Below are 23,197 nucleotides of genomic sequence, written 5' to 3'. Positions count from 1 at the left end.
GGATCTCAATCTGATCTGTGGACACTGGAGACATATATTAAAACCAGGTGTAAATGTAATCAGGTAAGGTTATCTAGATACAATCTGGATACGAGACGCATTTTAATGCCAGGTGTAAAGGGGGTCAAAGTTGAACATAAAGAGTTCCATTTGCTTTGTACTTGTTACTTTTGCTGTTATCATCTAGAAGCAAAGCTCGATGATGTTATGATTATGTTATCTCAATCTACTACTGTGGAGTCATCAGGCAAATGGGTCGCCAGCCGTTGAGACAGAGGTGTGTATCAGAGTGTGAGCTGGAGGCAGGAAGTGTGTCGAAGTACAGATGACTCACTCCAGCTGAGAAATGCCTACGGTCTCGTCTCTGACGGGGTTCTCAAGGTAGTTAAAAACTTGGTTTGTTATATTGCCAACCCCCTCTCATTCCTTTATTTCATGTACAGCTATGTGTGTGCCGTTATGGCACCACCATAACTTCACACCATATTGTACTTTTGTTTATCTGCTTTGTCAAAACTCTGTGTGTTTGTGAATCATTACCTGTCACTGTGCGACACTTGTGTACACATGCTTAAGCCCACTCATGGAGAACAGAGGGATTTCTTTACAGATGAGATGTAGCGAGGGAGCCGCTCTGTCATGTTGCACAGGCTTCTGGGAGCATGCTGTTTTTTCATCTGCTGAAAGGAGAGGGAAGAAAAAAAGCCAGACACTTTAATCTGGGCTTTTCAGTCCAAGCATACAACATTTATTAATGCTGCAACACGAATGTTACAGTTGAAGTAAAAGGATTTCATGGCATTTGATTTTTTTTGGCACTTGTGCTTTGCTAGACAGTGCACCGTGAGGAGTAACAGAAAATGGGAGCAAGAAGGGATTACTGTATATGTATGTATATGTATGGGAATATGCAGTGGTCTCAACCCATTTCAGGTGCATGGTAGGGTCCTTGAACAGCTCATCCTCCGAGCAATTATGCTTATATCTGTGTCAGCAGTGCTGGGCGGCTTTCTTGTGTTTAGTCTGGTCATTACAGTTCAGCCAACACATATATTTCTCTATTTTTTACCAGTGTTTGGGGCAAGGACAGAATAGAAGAAAGCTAAAAGATTTTAAGTTTTTTTAGGGAAAGCCATCATTTATTTTACTGATGGAGATGGAAGTGTACTTGGCACTTAGCTTTATAAATCCCTAAGTTCATACATTTCTGATCAGTGATGACTTAGTGGTTCAGGAACCAACTGAAAGTTCGAAAACTTTTTTTATGTAATCGTGCTACACCATTGTTAAAGTCACTTTCCATGCATGTTTGCCTTTATTTTGTCCTCTCTGTATCAGCAAAAACCTCTTAACTATTAATGGCAATGGGAAGTAGCCATTCATTTTGCCATTGGGACCACAAATATTTCTTCCTAATCACATCCCAAGGGGTTTCACCTTACCTGAACATTACAAGAGTTCTACAGCAACAGGAATTTCTAGATATCGTCACACTTCTTAACACATGAATCGCATGCTGCTGCATTAGAGGCAGGAGGTTAGATACGGCTGTGCCCGCTCACTCATCTCTCAGAATCATTTAATCTCTGCGTGACATTTATCCCCCTCAGAGACCTTGTGTCACCTCAACAAATTAGACGTTTGCATCTGTGCCTCCCCCCCGCATTGTCATTACACAGTGCCGGAGAGAAGTGAGAAAATTGTGGAATTCAAAACACACTATTTTTTTCTATTTTTTCTTGTTGCAAATGGAATAAATCTGAAGCTTTGGTGGAGAAAAATTAAATCAATGCAATACAGTAGGTGAGAGTCAGTATGATACACCAGCAGAAACAGAGAAACCTATGTATAAATGTTCCGTATTAGGGCTGGTCCCTCTTAGTCGATTAATCGACTTATCAGTCGTTTTGGTCTCAATCGACTAAGATTTATTTAGTCGATTAGTTGTGTTGATCTTAGTCGACTAAGATTTATTTAGTCGATTAGTTGTTTTGGTCTTAGATTATGGTTTCTTTAGGCAATTAGTTGTTTTGGCCTTAGTCGACTAAGATGTCTTTAGTCGATTAGTTGTTTTGGTCTTAGATTATGGTTTCTTTAGGCAATTAGTTGTTTTGGTCTTAGTCGACTAAGATGTCTTTAGTCGATTAGTTGTTTTGGTCTTAGTCGACTAAGATGTCTTTAGTCGATTAGTTGTGTTGGTCTTAGTCGACTAAGATGTCTTTAGTCGATTAGTTGTTTTGGTCTTAGTCGACTAAGATGTCTTTAGTCGATTAGTTGTTTTGGTCTTAGTCGACTAAGATGTCTTTAGTCGATTAGTTGTTTTGGTCTTAGTCGACTAAGATGTCTTTAGTGGATTAGTTGTTTTGGTCTTAGTCGACTAAGATGTATTTAGTCGATTAGTTGTTTTGGTCTTAGTCGACTAAGATGTCTTAGTCGACTAAGATGTCTTTAGTCGATTAGTTGTGTTGGTCTTAGTCGACTAAGATGTCTTTAGTCGATTAGTTGTGTTGGTCTTAGTCGACTAAGATGTCTTTAGTCGATTAGTTGTTTTGGTCTTAGTCGACTAAGATGTCTTTAGTTCAGAGTTGTTTTGGTCTTAGTCGACTAAGATGTCTTTAGTCGATTAGTTGTTTTGGTCTTAGTCGACTAAGATGTCTTTAGTTGATTAGTTGTTTTGGTCTTAGTCGACTAAGATGTCTTTAGTCGATTAGTTGTTTTGGTCTTAGTCGACTAAGATGTCTTTAGTCGATTAGTTGTTTTTTATGTTTTTTCATGCTGAATGACTTATTTCGAAGTAACTTATGATAATGGTTATAACTTATGGTAAACACAAAATTTAAAGTGGTGCTTTTATGTGATTCTTTGCGGAGAGATTAAATCAACTAATCAATTAGTCAACAAAATCGTATTAGTTTTAGTTGACCAAGAATTGATTTGGTCGAGGACAGCCCTATTCTGTACAGTGATGCAAAGGTGAGTTCAATAAATATTTTATATATTACATATATACTGCAAAAGTGTTGTTGCAGCATCACACCAATAATTTGGGGAGTGAAAATGTTTATCACACGGCACACCTTGAGATCTACCAGAGCCTAAATGGGTCTCTCACATAATCTCAGCCAAAAGCAATAATCATCAGGGCCATCGGGGTCTGCTGAATTACTAAAAGGGCCCACGTTTTCCGCCAGGTACATTTGGCACAGGTAACTGCTGAGCAGTTAAACCCTTCCCTTAAATACTTGACTTAACAAGATTAAGCTAAGTGGGTTCTGCCTTGTGGCCGTGCACTGATTACAGAGTTAAACTGCGATATCAGTGACATCACTGACATCACCGACAACCTTATAAACTCTGACCATTACCGACTCCTGGTCCACATCAGAGCAGCTCTTTTCTTCTTGTTTTACTACTGGTCTTTATCTGCATTAAGCTCATCTCCACCATGCATATGCTGACCTATTTACAGTCTATACCCTGACCATAATCTGATGTAGGATACAGAGGAATGAGAGATCGGCATCAGGCCCAACCCGCCCTGCTACACATCACATGACTACCCTCCTCCTCCCTCTCTGTTAATTAAGATTGTAGATGTGATAATGTATTAAATATGCACAGCACCTCTCATCTAAGAATATCTTGTCACAGCGAGGAGGGGGAAAGAGGCACACTTCCCTTCAGCAGTGACTGCTCACATGGGCACTGGTAATGCGTTTCATCACTGAAAGCTCAAAACTGTGGGCCGGGATGTTGAGCTTAAAAATTCACTCAGAGGAATATCACAGACATATTGTAGTCTGAATCAGATTTTATGAATATAAAGTGCATGTTCCCAGCATGCATCTGCTACCAAACTATCACAGGATCGTGCCCTGTCGAATTGAACAGCAGTATATCTTTAAAAGGATTTTATGTAAGACTTTGCCGATGTAGTACTTCATAGGGTTAACATTTTCAAAAAAAGTGAGACATAATCCAGTATGTGATGAAAATGCTTTGGACATTAATATGGATCAGAGCGGATCCACAGTGAGAAGTCGTCGCCCACGCCCATGGAGTGAGTCAGTGTGGGAAGAGAAGTGAAATGGAGGGTTAAACCTCCAGGTCGTCGCTCCTCTCTTTGATGTCAGGACACAGATAGAGTATAATTACAGAGTAGAACATAATAAGGCCCAGCAAATCACAGTTTATTCTTAATATGCTATGAGGCTGTCACTCTCATTAATGCTGGGTGCATTTCAAATTGTTTTCATTTTCTCATGACCTCAGTCCGCAAATACACAACTAGCTACACTTCAACACAGCTCTCTGGATTAACCCCGAGAATGAACACCTTCTCGATGACATTTCTCCCTCATTTACTGCTATATGGATTTCTCTTGAGTATTAGTTATATCAATAATGTAAAGTTTAAGCATAATTGCAACCTAGCTCTACCTTACTGTTTATTCAATTAAAAATAGATCGCACTGTGTGAACATATCGGTTAAACAATTTCCCATTTAAACTTGATGTCGTGCAGCTTAAACTGTTTAATGTTAAGTCCTCTATATTTCATTGAAATGTTGCAGGACATTCTGTCAATAATCACCCAAAGATGAAATTGAATGCTGCTATTACACTGGCAATTTACTATAATAGCCTGTAAGCGTTGTAAAAAGAATGCCCCACTGAAGACGTCATCCTTCTAACTGAGTAGCCATTTCAGTAGCGACGGCCCACCCACAGATGTGCACACTTTATTTCTTAGCACTGATGTAAAGTGGATATTGTAGTTCACTGTAGATCTCTATAGTTGTTTTCCTCTCGCAAAAGACTTACGTGTAGAATATAATATGTAATATGTAAAGCAGTGTGGACACTAGGATGACACAAATGTTGTAGTCCGAAAGACTGAGTCCAAAAAATTGGGCTTCATTTATATTTAATACCAATTGTGTAGTAAAATCTCAAATTCTTTCATCCCTTCATACTGTCCGCAAAGAGTTGTACAATTTATTTGTTTATTAATCTCCTCCGGTTATAATAATTTGAGAGTCGTCGTTGTCGTGTTATAGCATTCAGTGTTTTTTATTGATTACTTAGAGTCTATGTAGGCTCAGTTTCATAATGAACCGGAAATATTTTTACACCATCGGGGAGGCTGTGGCTCAGATGTAAAGCACTAATCGGAAGGTCGGCGGTTCGATCCCCGGCTCCTCCGGTCACATGTCAAAGTGCCCTTGAGCAAGATACTTAACCCCAAATTGCTCCCGAAGGCTGTGCCATCGGTGTGTGAATGAGTATTTAGATTAGATCCTGAGGGCAGGTCGGCACCTTGTATGGCAGCCTCTGCCATCAGAATATGAATGTGTGTGTGAATGGCTGAATGTTGACATGTAGTGTAAAGCACTTTGAGTGGTCGGAAGACTAGAAAAGCGCTTCATAAGTGCAAGTCCATTTACCATCTACCATTTACAATCTCGGCGGGTCAGGCACGGCCGCTCGGTGTGGGAGGATTCCCTCGCTGGGCTTCTCCGTGACCGTGGGCCGAGACCGGCTCAAGGTCGGCTTGGAAAGAACCCGGGGTGAAGGTGGATCACGGCTCCGACAGTGACCTTTGTCGTTTGCCATAGTTTTACACTACTCTATCTATAAAATCTCATTAAAAAAAGTCACTATGTGAAATGGCTACTATGGGGAATAACATCATTACACATGAATACAATTAGACTCATTGAATCCACAAGAGTCTCAGCTTTCCTGTTACACACAATTTATGTAATTCTAAGACTGTTTGGGGACCCGAGTATGCAGAAATATTCAAATACTCCATTTAAGAATCAGTGAAAATAACACATTTATACTGTATGCAAAATAATTGCACGATTTTTGCCCAAAACTGTATGGGAATATTATAAAGTGGACATATCTGAAAGGGGAGACTCGTGCGTACCCTTACTTGCTGTAACCTTAGGTTTTCTAGATTCATATAATACCACTACCACTCTAGCTTTAAAACTGAGCCTACTACAACTGCCGAAAAAGAGAATAGCAGGCCGGCGGACTTTTAAGAGGTTAACTAAATATCAATACAGCGTTTTGGAGAATCAATACAGTATCACAAAACACAATATCGCCTTACTCATGTGTATTGATATATTCTTTCACACCCCTAAAATATATACTGTAGTATTTTTTTAGTATTGTAAAAATGAACCTTTGGTTGGTATCAAAGTAAAAGACTCACACTGTGACAACCCTGTGGCAATAGTACCTCATGACTGTATGTGTTGTTAGTGCTGTGGAGGAGAGGATAGTGAATTGGTGTTACTGTCCCCAGCTGGAATAACTGTGCATCAAGAGTCTCAGTGGAATAATAATGCATTAAAACAATGTGGCCTGACATTAATATTGCAGGGAAAGTGTAGAGAGAATATGAGTGTGTCTAAAGGAACAGATTTGCCATTATGGCCCCTGACATTTAGTTAGCCACTAATCATTGTCATTTGTGTGTCTGCGTGTGTGTGGTTGTGTGGTTGTGGAGTTTGTGAAATCTCTATCTCAGCCCCGGTAAATCTCTCTCCTCCATTATGTGTTTGCGTGTGCACGCAACATTACACGTGTGCTTCTTTCACGCACGTGTGGGTAGGTGATTGTGTGTTTGTGCACTCGCACTAATGTGAGTCCTCATCACGGAAATGGCTGATATTAGCCATGGTTAATTAAAATGAGTAAGGACAAAGGTCAGCCACTCAGCTCTCACGTCTCCTCTCCTCTAGAGAGGGAATAGATGCAGCATGAGTGGAGAGGAAAATTTTTTATTTGGGCACTTGGAATAGCCTTTACAGGTAACACAGCTTAACATAAAGGCAGACTGTCACACTGTCACTGCTGCATATTTATTCTGCCACATTGCCTTTAACCAGCGTAGCTCCAAATGTCAGAGTTTTCTTCATCTCGGATTCAGAGTGATCCATTATGGAAAGCTTGATTGCTCTCTGCATGACAATTTTGGACCTACTTTACTCGCAGTGAATAGCAGAGTGATGTTTTTTGTACTCTTTGTACTTTGAAATGCATGTTTACAATTACAGTTGTACATCAAAATGGGCTTCAGATTATAGTAATGGGGTTGTTTCAAAGCAGAAAATGTAGACTTTAGACTCCCTGAGAATTTTCTTGGATGCTGGCCCATTGCAATTATGCTTCCTTTTTCCAATGTATTCTCGACATGCCTGTACTTGTTGATAACATTAGATTACTGGGAAGGACATATTCATCTCTGTTGTCACTCACTGTTGCTGATACATATTTAGTGAAACACAGCAAGTTGTCATGATGCAGAGTTTTTCGTCGAGTAAAAAACAGCAATGCGCCACGCTGCTCTACAGGTGTCAGCGTGCGCAGATGTCTAATAACATAGTAGAAAATCAAACAAATCATCATGTTGTAAAAACCTTACCAGAGGCATAAAAAGTGAATCATCAAGTCACAGTAATTTCATTTCCATCATTACAACAACATAGTCACACTACCACACTAGCCTGATATCTTGCTCATGTTGTTCTTGTTTCCACCTACAAACCTCTGATGGGCCTGGTTGTTTTCTTTCGACAAGGAAAACAGCAGTCAATGAGCGCAATGCCAGACCTGTTTGAATGGCTCAAATACAGTAGTAGATGTGGGCAGACATCTGGAGCCAGGCTAATGCCACTAATCATCATGCCTGGTATGAGTCTCCCTTTTCAACAGAAATGCTTTTTCATGCTCAATGACTGATTTCTAAGGAACTTATGAGCACATCTCTGGTAAATACAAGATTTAAAGTGGTGCTTTTGTGTGATTCTTTGCGGAGAAACTCAGTTTAACAGATCTGTCTGTCTGATTAAATCAGCTAATTGATAGGTTTGCCTTGGTAGTTGGTGTTACACAGTGTTTGAGCATGCACTAATTAAATTACTTGCCCACCGCCCCCCACCCCCACACACAATCGCTTTGCTTTTTTGATAGAAATAAAAACCCATTTAGTTTATTTCTGCAAATCAGCGCCGTGTTATCAAAACATAATCGGACGACGGATGCTACAAACTGAAAGTGAAAGTGTCTGTTCTGTACAGAGTCTCAGCACAGAGTAGCAGGACGCTGAGTTGACAGACAAGACGACGGCGGAGGATTTGGTGTCAAAGCGAAAAGTAAAAGCACCTATTTGGCAATATTTCGGATTTAAACCCAATGCTATAAGAGAACCATAACGTTAATGAGGAAATCGCCGTATGGAGGATGGAGCGGTCACAGTTGGTGTGGAAGGTGCAGCTGTGACGGGTGGAAACCTGTAGCCCCGCAACGAAAGCTGGACCAGAGAGGCAAGACACACAACAATCCAACGTTAAAGATCAAAGGAAGCACGCTACATATATTGAGCGTAATTTTTTCTTGTAAAATATCCGGTGTAAGCGGTAACCACGGTGTTGTCACAAGTGTATTAACCAGTAGCAAAATTTCCTCACCGTCACATCCTTACCAATCCATTAGTCGACAAAATGGTTTCAGTGTTAGTCGACTTTCGTTGGTCGAGGACAGCCCTTGTGCTAGGTTGCTCTTCTTTTTCTCTGTGTTAATAAAACTCAACACTCCTGCTGCTGATATTTCTCATTAAAAGCTGACCAATGCACACCTATAGTATCGGGTCAGACCACAAATAATCAAAATATGGCCAAATCTTTAGTTAAATTCATATTTGTATGACATAATTTCTCCACACTGTCCGAATTGGCCATCACCCAATGTTCATAAGTAATGTTCATGTTAGATAAAGGAGTGATGATAATACAGTAGAGTACAGTCTTCTTGCCCTCCTTGACTATGTAGTGTGTATCTGTTTACACTGTAAGAGATCATCTTTATCCAAGTTGAGGGTGCAGATCATGGAGGTCTAGGAGGTGCATCAGAAATGATTTTCAATATGTGTTGCTTAACAGTGTGAATGTCTGATATGGAGCTGAAACAATCGGCCAATTATCCAATTAATTGTTTGACAAAAATGAATGGGTAACTATATTGGAGGCTCCATTGAATTTTTTTTACAATAATAAAGTTAATATCTTTTGGTTTTTGGACTGTTTGCCAGACAAAACTCGGGCTCTGGGAAACTGCAATGGACATTTTTTACTATTTTCTGGCATTTCTGTTTTGTCTAAACGATTAATCAATCAATCAAACAAACATTTATGAAAGATGAAAATAATGATTCATTGCAGCCCTAGTCTGATATAAACCTTGATTGCTTTTATCCATATCTATTTCAGTGTCATGACGGTTTTAAAAAGATGTCTATCCTTAAATGAATCTGTGAGCATTAACCGCCCGCACAAATGTCTTAATCTTCCTTGTCGCAGTCTTGTTTTAAAAGTATATTAATTAAAATGCGTGTGGGTGTTAGTTTTGATAATGCTCAAGTCAGTCACTCAGATGAAATCTGAACTGAAAAGTGTGAAAAACGTAAGAAGGAGACGGTAAGTGGACATGAACGACAGCGTTCTGTAGCCCTTCTTGTTTTGTAAAAGGCGACGTGTTATGTAGAGGACGTTTGATAAACTGTATTTACTTTCTGAGATGATTTTTATTGAATTCTGGTCATGCAGGCCACTCTGGAAACGCCAGAGAGGATGAGACAATCAAACTGAGTGTGTGAAAACAATCAAGTTTTCCTCCACCAATGGTGTTAGGCCATGGCTTTTCTCGTGCTAAACAGTTGGTTCTCCGAGGTGTAAATCACAACAGAGACATGGGTTCTCGCACTTCTGTGTGTGGATCCAAGCACGGTCCTCTAGGCTGTGTTTATCGTACAATACAACCTTCGTCAACAGTGGGACGGCTGACTGTGAAACAGATTTGCTGGGGGTGACGCATTGGCAGGCGTCTCAGGGATACACTGGCCTTAATTGGGCAGATAAATATCACAGGCTGCGCTCCCTGGCCCTACAGCACTGTTGCATACATCACCCTGAATGCGGACTGACCACCAGCAGTGGGGTGCCGCCCGCCTGTCTCATCCATGAAATTCATCTGGCGCCCAAAGTGCAATTAAAGAGCAGCGAGAGATTTCCTCCATCGGTCTGCTTCCTTGACTTGTAGCTGTATTTGGGTCCAGTAGCAGAAGCCCTCCTGCTTTGTTAAAGAAGCCAACGGTCAGCTTTATTTATAGATAGAGGATGTATTATCAAAAACAACAACAACCAGGCAAAAATAAGAGACACTTTCTTATTTAAAATGATCACTGATGTTCTGTTTGAACATAATTTTTTGAACAATCGGTGCCCCTAGAGTAACAAAACAGCGAGAACTGACATCTGTTTTCTGCAAAGTACAAGCTCAGGGTTTTTAATAATGAGCAATTTATTGAATAGTCATGACTTTGGCCTTTCCAAAGCCCTCAGTGGGAACGAATCGGCCCCGTATCACCTACGTGTTGTTTAGTCCAAATCTTCTCCTTCCAGCCCACGGGGCGGCTCGTGAAGAAAAGCGGTCGATACCGGGCGCCATCCGAGAATGTGGCAGCTGACACACACAGAACCACAATACACACACCTTCAGTGTTTGTAGGCGTGCACATACCTCACACACACACACACACCTCCTGAGAATAATCACTAATCCTCTTCAGCACTTGAACCTTGAATTGTTTGGCAGTCGGTGCTATTTATCATGGACTCATATGACTCACCAATGAGAGAAATAAATCAGGACAGAGAGAGAAAGGAAGAGGGACTTTGACAAACAATGAATGAATGTGTTTTGACCCCTCTTCCCGCAAAACTTTGTTCACAGACAATTCACTGCTCTTCCTGAAAATTCAGGGCTTCTTTTCTCCCTGATGACACAAACAATCACAGACACGTATTAATATTTCAAGGGAATAGCTTAATGTTATTACAAATGGATGAACAAAGATAGGGCATTGCACGTTGCTCTGATGATGATGGCTCCTCTAGAAACAACCAAATCTGGATATTTTAAAAGACACTCGTCATAACTATCAAGGGCACTCTGAGCATTTATGACAGTCGACAGCTTCTGTACCCAGAAAGGCTTTCCTCATCTCTGAGAAATCATTTCCCGTGAGCAACTGGGGAGTTTCAATAAAACGACATGTCTGAAAAGGCGAGTCAGTATTTTATACGGATGATCATGATTAATAGGTTATACTATAGGTAAAAATGATCTGATTTGGCTGGAATATTGACATTTGCATCATGAATATTGACTCTGAATTTCGATAGATAATGACTGCAATAACAGTGGCAGAAAAAGCCTTTCGTATGACAAACTGATGAGCAAAGAGCCAGTAACGAGCAGATCCAGCCGCCCGCTGAGCCGAGCTCCTTCCCTCCGACTGGGTGCAGTGTGCGTCTGTTAGCTGCCAACTGCTCTCTCCCCGTTAATCACGACCCGGGTTCTAAAGTTTGACCTTTGACCTTTAGCGCTGCATCAAGGCTCGATGACAGATGGAGACAGAGCTTTGTGTCCTCACATCTGATCATCCATTTCACACACACACACGGATCCACACATGGGCTGAGAGCAGAGATGCACAGAGGATCACCCATAGCAACGGTCATTTGGTCACCGGCTGATATTTCGTTGTTGGAAAGCAGCTTGACCTCTGACAGCTTCAGTGTTTCATTTTGACGATAAACTCTTTGAAATGAGCCCCGTGCGTGTCCGCGCCTATCAAAGACACTTTGTGGACTCGCGCAGCTAATTGAAAAACCAGTGATCACCGTTGAAAGCGAAAGCAGAGTGGCCCACGCTGAGGAATTTTGTTTATCATAAGCAAGATGCCGAGGCTGAACGACACTGATTAGCATGAATAAATTAGAAACTATTTCAATGAGTGGGTGATAGCTTATCTTTGAATTACATGCCCAGTGCAGCTCTCCCATTGAAGATTAATTGCCTCTCACAAGGTATTTCGAAAAGTTCATTTTCATCAATTGATTTCCCTTAATTCATGAACTCCCCAGAAGTGCATGAAATTGGTAACAAGCTCTCCATAATCACGCTTTCTGCATCGTTAACTTCATCGGCAATTACTCATCATATGTATTGGTTGTGACATTTGCGGAAGCATGTTATTTTTGCACCATTAGGTCATGACAGGAATATTATCATAAACTAATGGTTAATTACAAGTTGAACAAAAAATGGTGTTCATAGTTCCCTCGGATTTCTGCATGGAGCAAAGCTTGTTTCCAGCATGTTTAATAGTGAAACTTGTTATTCTTTTTAATCATTCAGCCTAATCAACCCACTATCTAGCAATATATACAGACAGTTATTATGACAAGTCAGGGGCGATTCTAGGATCAGGTCTTTAGGGGACTCGGATTAATGCCTCGCATGCAGCAGTGCGCCAGCTGCAGTGTACAGTATGAGTACAACAGACAATCGAGTCTTCAGTTCACCGTCAGGATAGTTAACTTAGCACCCACAGTGCTGCATGTAGTGTCGCGGACATGCAGCCACGTTGCCAGTAAAAGTCTCCACCGCACATTTAGTTTAGTTTAGCAGATTGTCTGCCCGCCGTAACGATACTCTGTCAGCCCGGATTAACGATAGCGATTGGCCGACAAACAGTGTGTGTTTTTGTGCTACGTTAGGAGCTGTAGCTCTGCTGGTAGCTTCGTTATCGCTGCCGCTCTGTCATTGCGGCGTAACTTTTACGAGTGTCCGAAAGACCGTGTGTGTGGCAGCAGGGAGTGTGGGTTTATCGGTGGTGTTACAGCTGTGAACGTACGTGTAGCAGACAGTGTGTGTACGGTTTATTTGTCGGTGGATAAATGCTACGAGGCTGCAACTCGCTCCGCTCAAGCGAGCCATGGACCGGAGTCAACTTCCTGTATCTTGCAACTCCGGCTCAGCCTCTCAATTTGGATCAGCTTTTCTCCTTAAAGAGACGAGCCGCTCAGCTTTTTGATTAATTATTAATATGTATTTTAACCGTTTAACCGATAGCGTTAATCGGTTAAAATGCTTGATGTCGGTTAAGGGTTAAATGGTTAATTATTAACATTCCTAGTGGAAATGTATTCATGTCTTGAGGTTATGTTGACCCCTTTGAAAATCGCCATGCCAGTTTTCCCTAGCCAAAATTGAGCCTAACTTTTTAGCGTTATTTATTTAGCCTACTTCCCGACAAACCAACATGACATGGTTGATAACAATGGATTCCTTTGGGTTTTCATATGATTCCAATATCTTCACTCCAGCTTTAAGGCTGAACCCGTTACACAGCCTCTTAAAGACAGTAATGTCGACCGGCGATCCGCGTCTCAGAAGTGTTTGATAATTCATTTTTAGGGGTGCTGACATGAAACTTATTTGTGCTTGAGCATCCCTTAAAACAGTCGAAAATTGCCAATGTGACTAGTACAAAGAACAATGAAACAACTGACAACAGAGGCTGTTCCATCAACATGGTGAAAACTGTTTCACTATGTGACTCTGGCAATGTCTGTACATTGGACATTTTGGAGGCTCGAGGTAAAATTGTCCAATGCTTTTTCTTTCTCCAAAGCTATCAACACTTCACCAGTACATTATTGTTACCACAGTATTGGGGTCATTTCTGTTTCAGCCAGAGACAGGAATGCTGCCTCGGAGCAAAAAAAAAAAAAAAAAAAGTGGGCCATAAACCGAGAGTAGAATATAACTTCAGGGTTACAACTAAAGTAATGGGCATAGATTTTACCGTAAGAATGTATGCCAGGTGCATTTACAGTGATACAGTGAGGTGTGCTTTTGGAGACGCAGCAATGAAAATAACAACTAGGTCACACCTACACAAAAAAAGCTACGACAGAGGAATCCCATGTTAAAGACAACAATTTGCTCTTGTACTATATTAAATCAAAAACACCAATGTGTGATCTGTTGAAGTTGAAGCTGATATACAGTATATCATCATACTATTGGACCCTCAGGCGAATTCCTGCAGTACATTAAGAGGGTAAATCACTGGATTCATCACACGTAATGATACCATTATGGAATAATGTTCATCAGCTAATGTGCACTTGCTGGGAATCTATTTGTGTCTTTAGCCGTTTGCTGTCTGCTACAACTCCTCAGATCTCAATTCTTTATTAACCTCCCCAACGTCTTAGCCACGAGGAGATCTTAGAATATGAAGAGATGCCAAAACCAGACAAGCAATAAGGGCTGATGAGGTTTTATGTCTTGGCCCTGCCATTCCGGCACTTAGTCCAACTCCTCTATTGCTGCTGGGCGCGAATAAATGGAAAGAAAAGGAAAACATCCCTTTTTTTCTGAACATTTTTATTGCTTTTTATTATTGGCGTATGGTCGTGTGTGTTTTTCCGTTGAAAATGATTGAGATTGATATGTTTAATAACGGTATGAGAGAGCAGCAGGTGATATTGGAGGTAAAGCTAGAGTGACTTTCAAAGTTTATGGTCTCAAGTACTGTATGTTATTTATTTGAGAGCACACACTGCAGGCACATGAACGTGTGCCCATGCATATACTTAGTAGTCCTGGGCGATATGGACCCAAATCATACACACAATATATATACTGTATGGGTATTTTCTACGAAGTGGGCTAAATGTTCAGTTGTACAGTAAGTCAAAGTACAGTAAGTCAAAGCCACATGTAAGATGCACAAGCACTTCTATTAAATAACATAGTTAAGATACGTTTGAGACAAATAATTGAGGACCGTTTTAATAATGAATATATTTAACAATATAATCATGCTATTTTCAACCATTTATTGTTCTGGATTACTCATCTAAAGTTGTATTGTGTGCAGTGTTTATTCATATATAAACTGACAACTACAGTTTACATTTACATTGTATGTATTGATGAAGTGGATCAGCTAATTGATCGCAGAGATGGCGTTACCAGCAGAAACACAGTCGCGCCTATTTATTTTGAAAGACCATATTTTGGTTTAACATTATCACTCACTTCGACCAATGATGTAATCGGTGACATACTTTCGAGTTATTGCTTTGCTGTGGTCCAGCCAAAAAGAGCGAGTGCGGCCGAGTTTGTTCGCAGACCTATGGGGTAGACACAGAGGTAGAGTCGGGTCAGAGTTGCGCCCATTGGAGTTAGTTGAAAGCTCTGTTCGTCACATACTGTTGCTAAAGGGTGCCTCTCTGCGTCGGTATCCGATGCCGAGGGACACTGCCCAATTATATTAATATTTAACGAGTTGGGAGTGAGACCGTGTTGTTTGAAAATATACGATATACCTTAATAAGTGAATATACCGCCCCGCCCTAACACTAAGACACAAACGCACACGGTGCTGTATATCCAAAAAGTCAACATTTTCCTTAATAATTACACATATTTTTGAAGATTTTTGTAAAATTCATATGAGTCAAATTGCTTCGTCTGAGGGCGCTGAAATGATGAGGAAGTCAGCCATCATTACAGTAAAAAATGCAAATTGCTAAATTGGAGGGCCACTAAGGTTATGTGTTTTTGTCAGTTGCAGTGAAAAAACCTTTCCAATAATGACAGATTCCTCTTTCTACTTGGATAGACTTTTTCCAAAGTTAAGTACTACAAATTATCCGTGCCTGCTTTATGACACCGCAAATGGAGGTAATCCCTTTGAGTAATATAATCTGTCACTGTTTATGTTTAGTTTCCGTGTCTGACACCTAATTAACGGGCTGGAAGTTGGTTCTTCCTTGCTGCCTGCAGTGAGGAAAGGGAATAGAAAACCTTAAGGAATAACTGTGTGGGAACTGTCTCATTACTGAGGTTTATATTACGCCCTACAAACACACGTATGTTTAACAGGTATACATTATGATCCATCTGTATCAATGTCATCTAGAACAACCTGCGGTTTGTGGAGGCTTTGGAGTTTAGAATTGCAAGGAGCTAAGCAAAGATCGCTTCAGGATTTCTTCACTGTTATCAAGCAAAGCTGAAAAGTAAAACTCAAATCTGCCCCTAATCCAATTTCAAAGTGCTGCATGTCGTTGATTAAGCACAATCAGTCCTCAGATCAGTAAGCATCTGCGGTTTAATAAGACCATTACATCGTATTGTGTTTGGACAGGAGCTGCTCGGGGCAGTTGCAGCATCTTCGTCCGTTTCTGTGGTGTGTGTAGGATGACGGTGGGTAAATGAAGGATTTGAATTACAGAAAAGGAAGCAGGAATTTCTCCCCTTTTCTCCCTCCCTCTCAGCTCTCCCAGACACTCCTCTACCTCCCCATACTGCCATCCATTACAACAAGTAGCTGGGCTTCCCCTCTGTGCTCTAATTGGAAAGCTGGATGGCAGTAGGTTTAGCCAGTAATGGGGTCCTGCAATTTGGTAGCAGAAGTCATTCTGGAGAGACCTGTCAGAATTCATAGAAGAGCCCAGTTGTGTGCCTCCCACTTTGCAGTTCCAGAAGAAAAACCCCTGCATTTTAATAGTGCAGCTGTAAGCATTTCCGTAATTCAAGGTGGCGTCATTAGAGGCTTATTTATTCACCCGAGGTGTCTGCCAGTGGGGAGATGACGCCGCCCAGATCAGCTGTGGCAGCTCACTCTCAGCGCCTCCCGCCGGGCTGGAGAAGGGGAAATTAGAGAGGAATGGGCAAACATGACAATCATAGCATCGTTACTGAATTAGCACCTAAAGAAAACAACAAGCTGTGTGTGTAGGTATTGAGAGATGGGTTATAATGATCTGTTGTTCAAGGAGCAGCACAGTCTCTGATGTTTCAAGAGGTGGAAGTGGTGTAAAAGGTATAATACAGGGCACTCAGAGAGATGCACCCAAGAAAAAGATGATGGTAATGGACTTTGCAGGCTTTCAAGGTAATGTGGTAACCAAGGAATTGGCAAGCGAGGATTCTTGCAACAATGTCTAAAAGGCTTTTCACAGCAGGGACGAACATCCATGTGAATAATTTGCACTTCAGACATGACCACAATCTGTCCCTAACATACTCTAGCCGAGAGTTTGCTTTTAGTCACAAACAGTAACTGAGGTGGGCGCCAAACACTCAACCAGATTTAATGCCATTTTTTAGGACTTTGGACATTTTTGAAAGAAAAGTTTGACATTTTGGGAAATATGTTTATTTGCTTTCTGATGGAGAGTTAGATGAGAAGATAAATATCACTCCCATATCTGTCCATTAAATATATGAAGCTACAGCCAGTAGCCATTTAGCTTAGCTTACCACAAAGATTGGAAACAGCTAGCCTGCTCTGTCTTAACAGTAACAAAATCTAACTACCAACACATGTAAAAATCACTTATCATGTAATATTGCATTTGTTTAATCGGCACAAAAAGTATAAAAAAGACCATTTATGTGCCAGACCATTTCTTGGCTGGAGGCAGTAACTTACTGGAGTCTTCTCTGGTTGCCTGGCAACGGTACAGAGCCAAGAAATACACCAGCGTATAACCCCTCGTAAAACAGTGAAATATCATTTTTTTCTCTTGGAATTTGTATGGCGAAATATAACACGTTGAACAGAGTTTAAAGAGGACCTATTATGCTTTTTGTACTTTTTCCCTTTACTTTTTTTGTGTTATATAGTTTTTTTTGTGCATGTAAAAGTCCACGCCGAGGGGAGTTACTCTCGCCCACAGAAACACTGCTACTGAACTGCCTGAAACGCCTTGCTTGTTCTGCCTTTTATTCCATAATGTAACACATTTACATAACGGATAGTTTTGGCACGTCCTCACACAAAGCTTGTAAGAGCGGAGCTGGAGCGCAGTCCAAAGAGTTTGGTTCGGTTGACCAATCATAACGGAGTCGGCCAACTGACCAATCAGAGCATACTGGGCTTTTCAGGACGGGGGGTCAGGAGCTCAAATAGAGCGTTTCAAACAGAGGGTGAAAAGAGGTGCTGCAGAACAGCCGGTATGAGAAAAATAAAGCTTTTTTTGGAGATTAAAGAATGTAAACATGTTCTAGTAGAAACCCAAAATACAAGTGTACACCTGAAAATGAGCATAATACGTCCTCTTTAAGACGTGTTGGTAGACAGATTTTGTAACCGAAGGACACAGCCAGGCTAGCTGTTTCCCCTGGTATTGATCTTCTCATCTGAATCTCCACCATAAGGTGGTAAACATATCTCCCTAGATGTGGAACTATTCCTTTAAGGTTCTTGAATAAATCCTTACTCTGTCATAATGAGATATTTTGAACGATGTTTTTTTAGCATATTGATCTCTGGCTTTGGGTCCTTAGCTTATATAGGTGTCAGTGTAACAGCATTGCAAAGACCTTGTAGCTACGCTGGGGTAAAAGCTGAAAACACTTCAACTGTGTTACATGCCAATAAATCAAATAAAACATTTAAAATGTGCACTTGAAACACACTTTCAAACATTGATTGGGTCAAGGTAGGTATCAACTACGCTGCTTTCTGAGGAACTGCACTGAGGGATGCCTAAATGGTATCATTTCAGCTCAAAGAGGAACATTGACATTGCTGAAAACTTGGTTCCTTTCATCTAATCCAGGTGCATTTCCTCTATTTCAGCGAGAACACAAAAAAGCAGAAAAGACATCCGAGCCGGTGTCACCAAAGGTTCAGTGCTGTAATTCTGTATGCAAATTCTTTGCATCATTTTTCGTTTCTGAATCACACTGGTGTGAAACAGCTTTAATGCTGCCGAGTAACGTAATGGTAGAGCTACCTTGAACCCAATCACTGTCTTAGTCCTCACTACAAGGTTAAGACTGTGTCCTTTCTGCTGTGTTGACTATTGCCATTGTTGATAGTATGTAAACAGAACTGAACAAGCTATTCACACCACTCGCACACACACTTACACACATTCATAGGAATAATTAGTGTGTGGCATCAACAATTATGATTCAGTCTGAAATTACCCAGTAATAAGTTCCACCATTTAGAGCCACACTGAAAGGTAGACACAAATTGAACATTTCAACTTCTGTAGCCGCTTGGTAACTTGATTTTCTCATTAGTGGGTGTGGAATTTCAAATAGATTTAAGATTCTATTTGCCAAATCGAAACCCGCCATCAGCCCTCAATATTCATGTGTCCATCCTATAGCCCCTCAGCTACAATGCTTGCAATGGCTCAGCACTGTAACCTAGCAACGAGACTCTCACTTATATAAGATCGTGTTTAGGATGGGTTTTTTTTTCAAAGAGGGACACCAGATGGCATAATCATATTTTGTTTATGCATTAGCTGAGTCCGAAGTCCCTCTATCACTCATTCACTATTCCCCACAGAATAATAAATGCTTCATATTGAACAGTGGGCGGTAAATTGAGATTCAGGACACTTGTGAATCGTCATCATTTGGCACCATAACTGACAGCCTAACTGCAAGAGCTTGTATTGTGGTAATCAGGGTCTGAAATTCACTTTTTTCACTGCCTACCACTGTGGCAGGCAAGTATTTTCTTGTCTGCCACTCAGAAATTTGATCTGCCACTTTTGAAATATATCTCCTTATAATCAAGTTTTATTTATTCAAGTCTCTCGCCAAAAACTATATTTGATAACATTGTAATATACCTTGATCCAATACTCTTTTTTTACTGAGCAGAGCTTGAACGCACCATAACGTGCTCCGTGCTGTCGGCAGACGAGCCGGTGACTGCGATTACAACTAGGAACCTTCTCAATGGGAACCCATTCTCGATTCCCATCCCTCGCGTTTTCCCTTTCCGCCAAATTTGCGGATGGCCTGACGATTTTACCTGCCACTGCCAACAATTTACCTACATTTGGAGGGTGGTGGGTGCTAATTTCAGACCCTGGTGGTAATTTTAGCCAAAAAAAAGTAGTTGATATGCGTTATTTTTTTAAAAATATTTTTGGAATTTCTTAAAACTTGACATAATTCAAAGTTAGAAATACGTTGTGGCGATACAAATAAAGATGCAGAAAGTAAATATCCGGACACAGCCGTTGTCTTACTTCTTAATGGAGCAGTGTCTAGGATGTGGCGATATCTAGCAGTGAGGTTACAGATTGCAACAAACGGAAACTTCTGTAAGAGAACTATGGTAGCCGACGCGAAAACGCGAATGGCTGTATCTAGAGCGAGTGTTTGGTTTGTCTGTTCTGGGCTACTGTAGAAACATGGCGGCCAGCTTCATGAAGAGAGGACTCGCGCCATATATACTGTATATATAAACGGCTCATTCTAAGGTATCAAAAAAACAACAATTCAGATTTTCAGGTTATACACTTATATTCCATTTCTGCTAATGGATCTCCCTAAATGTTACACACTGTTCCTTTAAAGCAGATTTGGTTGTCTGAACTGTTTGATGGTGTCTTACTACAATAGTTTTTAAAAGACATGAAAGAAAACACGGGTTATTGTCTGGTGAATAAATTACTGTTCTGTTCTTCACAGACATTCCCCACGTGTCTAAAGTTTGACTGATTTCCATTGATCTTTTATTCCGTTTCCAGGACTTTTTGTTACTCTGCTGGAGCAAACAGTGTTATACAGTAGAGCTACAGTAGCTGTAAGCTGAAAAACTGAGGGCTCTTCATCTGAACCTTTGAAAACCTCTCAGTCCCTGCCAGGGAGAGATAGGATCAGTAGACAACCCCAACATTTTCAATTTTGCGCTATCAGACACTGAGGAGATGTGTCAACAGTGGGGTCTTACAGCAAGTAAACACAGGAGTCTGACAAGCAATAACCTAGATTCAACATCGCCTCCGGTCCTCTCCCACTGAAGGTCTGCCACTTTCATCTCATTTAGATCCAGATCTGTTGATCAAAAATGACGCCTTATCCCCCCGCAAAACAGAAAACACAAGAGATGAGAAAGTTTTCCAGGGCAGTCCCTCGTATCATTGAGGGCTGTGTTTGTGTGTGGCTGGGTCAAAACGGCGGGGTTGATACCATTTGTGATTCATAGATGTTTTTTTTTCCTTCCTTCCTTTCTTTCCTTTCCGCCATAGAGGTTCCAGTTATATGATGCTTTCAATGATGCACCATCCTGTATTTGATCGTAGGCTGTTTGCTCTTAATAGAAAATTGGTGCCCATACAGTCAGTGTTTATGACTAGTGGTGAAGTAGTGGGTTCAGACCACAAATCATTATTTTCAGTAGAGTTTAGTTATTTTTTACTCCATTGTACAAGATTTGAGGAGGGACGACATGAACAGTAAAGTAAATTTAAATCAATGCAGAACATATGGAGGGTATTGTCATTATTCATACTGTATGTTCTTAGCCACATCCTCTGTATTGTTGCTCATAATAGAGTGAAGAGAAGAGTGGGTGCAACTAAAGTGGACAGAGCTCAATGACAAAAGAGACCACGTGACTCCAGAAAAAGTGTTGGTGGGTCTAAAGTGGAACTCTGGAAATTGTTGAATCAACTGTTCTTTTGTTAGTTTTTTAGCAGGCATCAGGAGGGATCAGAGGGTCGAATAGTTTGAAGCCCCAGACGACTGAGAAGCCATTACTGTATAGCACAGTCCACTGCAGAAAAGCTCCCTCAGAGATTCAAATCTTGCAGATTAAAATAGTGTCTCATAAGCCTGTATGTGTGTGTGCACCCATGTGTCTGCATGTGTGCTTGGTTGAATGTGCTTAAATGCCTTTGTGGGTGGCTGCATGTGTGTCTTCGTGTGTTTTCAGCAGCCTAAATACCGAAGCTTTTAACATCAAAGCTTGGAGAGGATTTAAGTGCCCAGAAACTTGTCAATTATGATGTCCAGCAGGGACTGTTGATGAGCTGCCCTCAATAGAAAGGAACTTTCACTTTTCTTTCTCGAAAATATGCCTTTTAGGGACTTCATGGATTTATGATATGCAGCTTCCAAACCGCCGAAAGTGTAGCCCGGTTGCTCCAGACCTATGAATCACTGCCCACGTGTTTTTGTTGAGTGATTCAAGAAGGTCGGGTTTTGTTCTTATGAATAGCGATTTGAAGAAATGACTGAGCAGCCAATCCAAGCCTTTGTGAGTGGAACCAACTGACTGCCAAGCTCTGTCAGGAAATATTAAACATAGTTACGGTCAACAGCATAATCACGGCTCATATATTCCACTAACTATAAACACGAATGAATCATGCCTATGATGATCTCATTGTTTTAAAAGAAAAGTGAGTTTATCATGCACTGTAACCAGTGGACAACATCCGAGTCTGAAAAGTGAAGCCAATGTGGAAGTGCCTTAAACTTGCATTCTTTCTAATATCCAGCAGGGGGCGACTCATCTGGTTGCAAAGAGAAGTCTGATTGTATAGAAGTCTATGAGAAAATGACCCTACTTCTCACTTGATTTATTACCTCAGTAAACATTGTAAACATGAGTTTATGGTCTCAATCACTAGTTTCAAGTCTTCTACAATACAGCATGATGTTCATTTAGTAAATTATGGTCCCATTTAGAGTCAAATAGACCATAAAGCAGGGGATGCTTTAGGGCGTGGCTACCTTGTGATTTACAGGTCGCTACCACGGCGTTGTTGGGTCTGGGAGTTGTCCATGTTTTATTTAATACTTTCACAGTGTGTTTTCAGTTCATGAAAGTTTTGATTTTGATTGCCTAAAAATGTGTTATTTAGCTTTCGGTTGTACTTAGCTCCAACCTCTCGTGTCACTTTTAGTTGCAAAAAAACAAGATGGTGACGGCTAAAAACCAAGATGGCGGAGGCCAAAATGACGAACTTAAAGCTTCAAAGCGGCACCAATGGCTGACGTCATGGTGACTACGTCCACTTCTTCTTAAAGACTACTGAACACAATCCTGGCTTTACTGCCTAGCTTACATGTCCTATCAAGCTATATAAGTTGACATGTTAGCAACCAATAGAGTCCTGCTTCTTTCCAAATCACTCTATTTCTTCCTTATAATCATGACAAATCTCAAGTTAAGTGAGAAAACTATAAGAACATGAGAAAATATTCAACCGGAAGCAGGACTGTGTTGCTGATAAGTTTGCTGATTTAGCTAGTTAGCTGTCTAGCCTAAGTAGTATGTTACTCTCTGTCTGCTAAAAAGGAAACCATTATTTTGTTTGGGGTTCATTAAAACACCTCTGTTTGGTGTTTTAGTATCCACGTCATAACAATATGCCTTCTAAGTCCGTAGAAATGCCTATTATTTTCCATGTTTGGCAAGCGGAAAATCAAATCCTCCCCCCAGACAACATTTAACAAGATAGCAATGTCAAACTGAGTC

General features: G+C 40.8%; 1 protein-coding gene across 2 annotated transcripts in view; it reads left to right on the top strand.

Annotated features, from left to right (window-relative positions):
- negr1 (neuronal growth regulator 1) overlaps positions 1-23,197 on the top strand; it is a 169,641-nt gene that overhangs the window by 56,533 nt on the left and 89,911 nt on the right. The gene's annotated exons all lie outside the window — the stretch shown is intronic.

The sequence above is a fragment of the Sebastes fasciatus genome, chromosome 5 (assembly GCF_043250625.1).
Source record: "Sebastes fasciatus isolate fSebFas1 chromosome 5, fSebFas1.pri, whole genome shotgun sequence".
Taxonomy (NCBI): domain Eukaryota; kingdom Metazoa; phylum Chordata; class Actinopteri; order Perciformes; family Sebastidae; genus Sebastes; species Sebastes fasciatus.
This window is presented reverse-complemented; position numbering and strand designations above follow the sequence as displayed.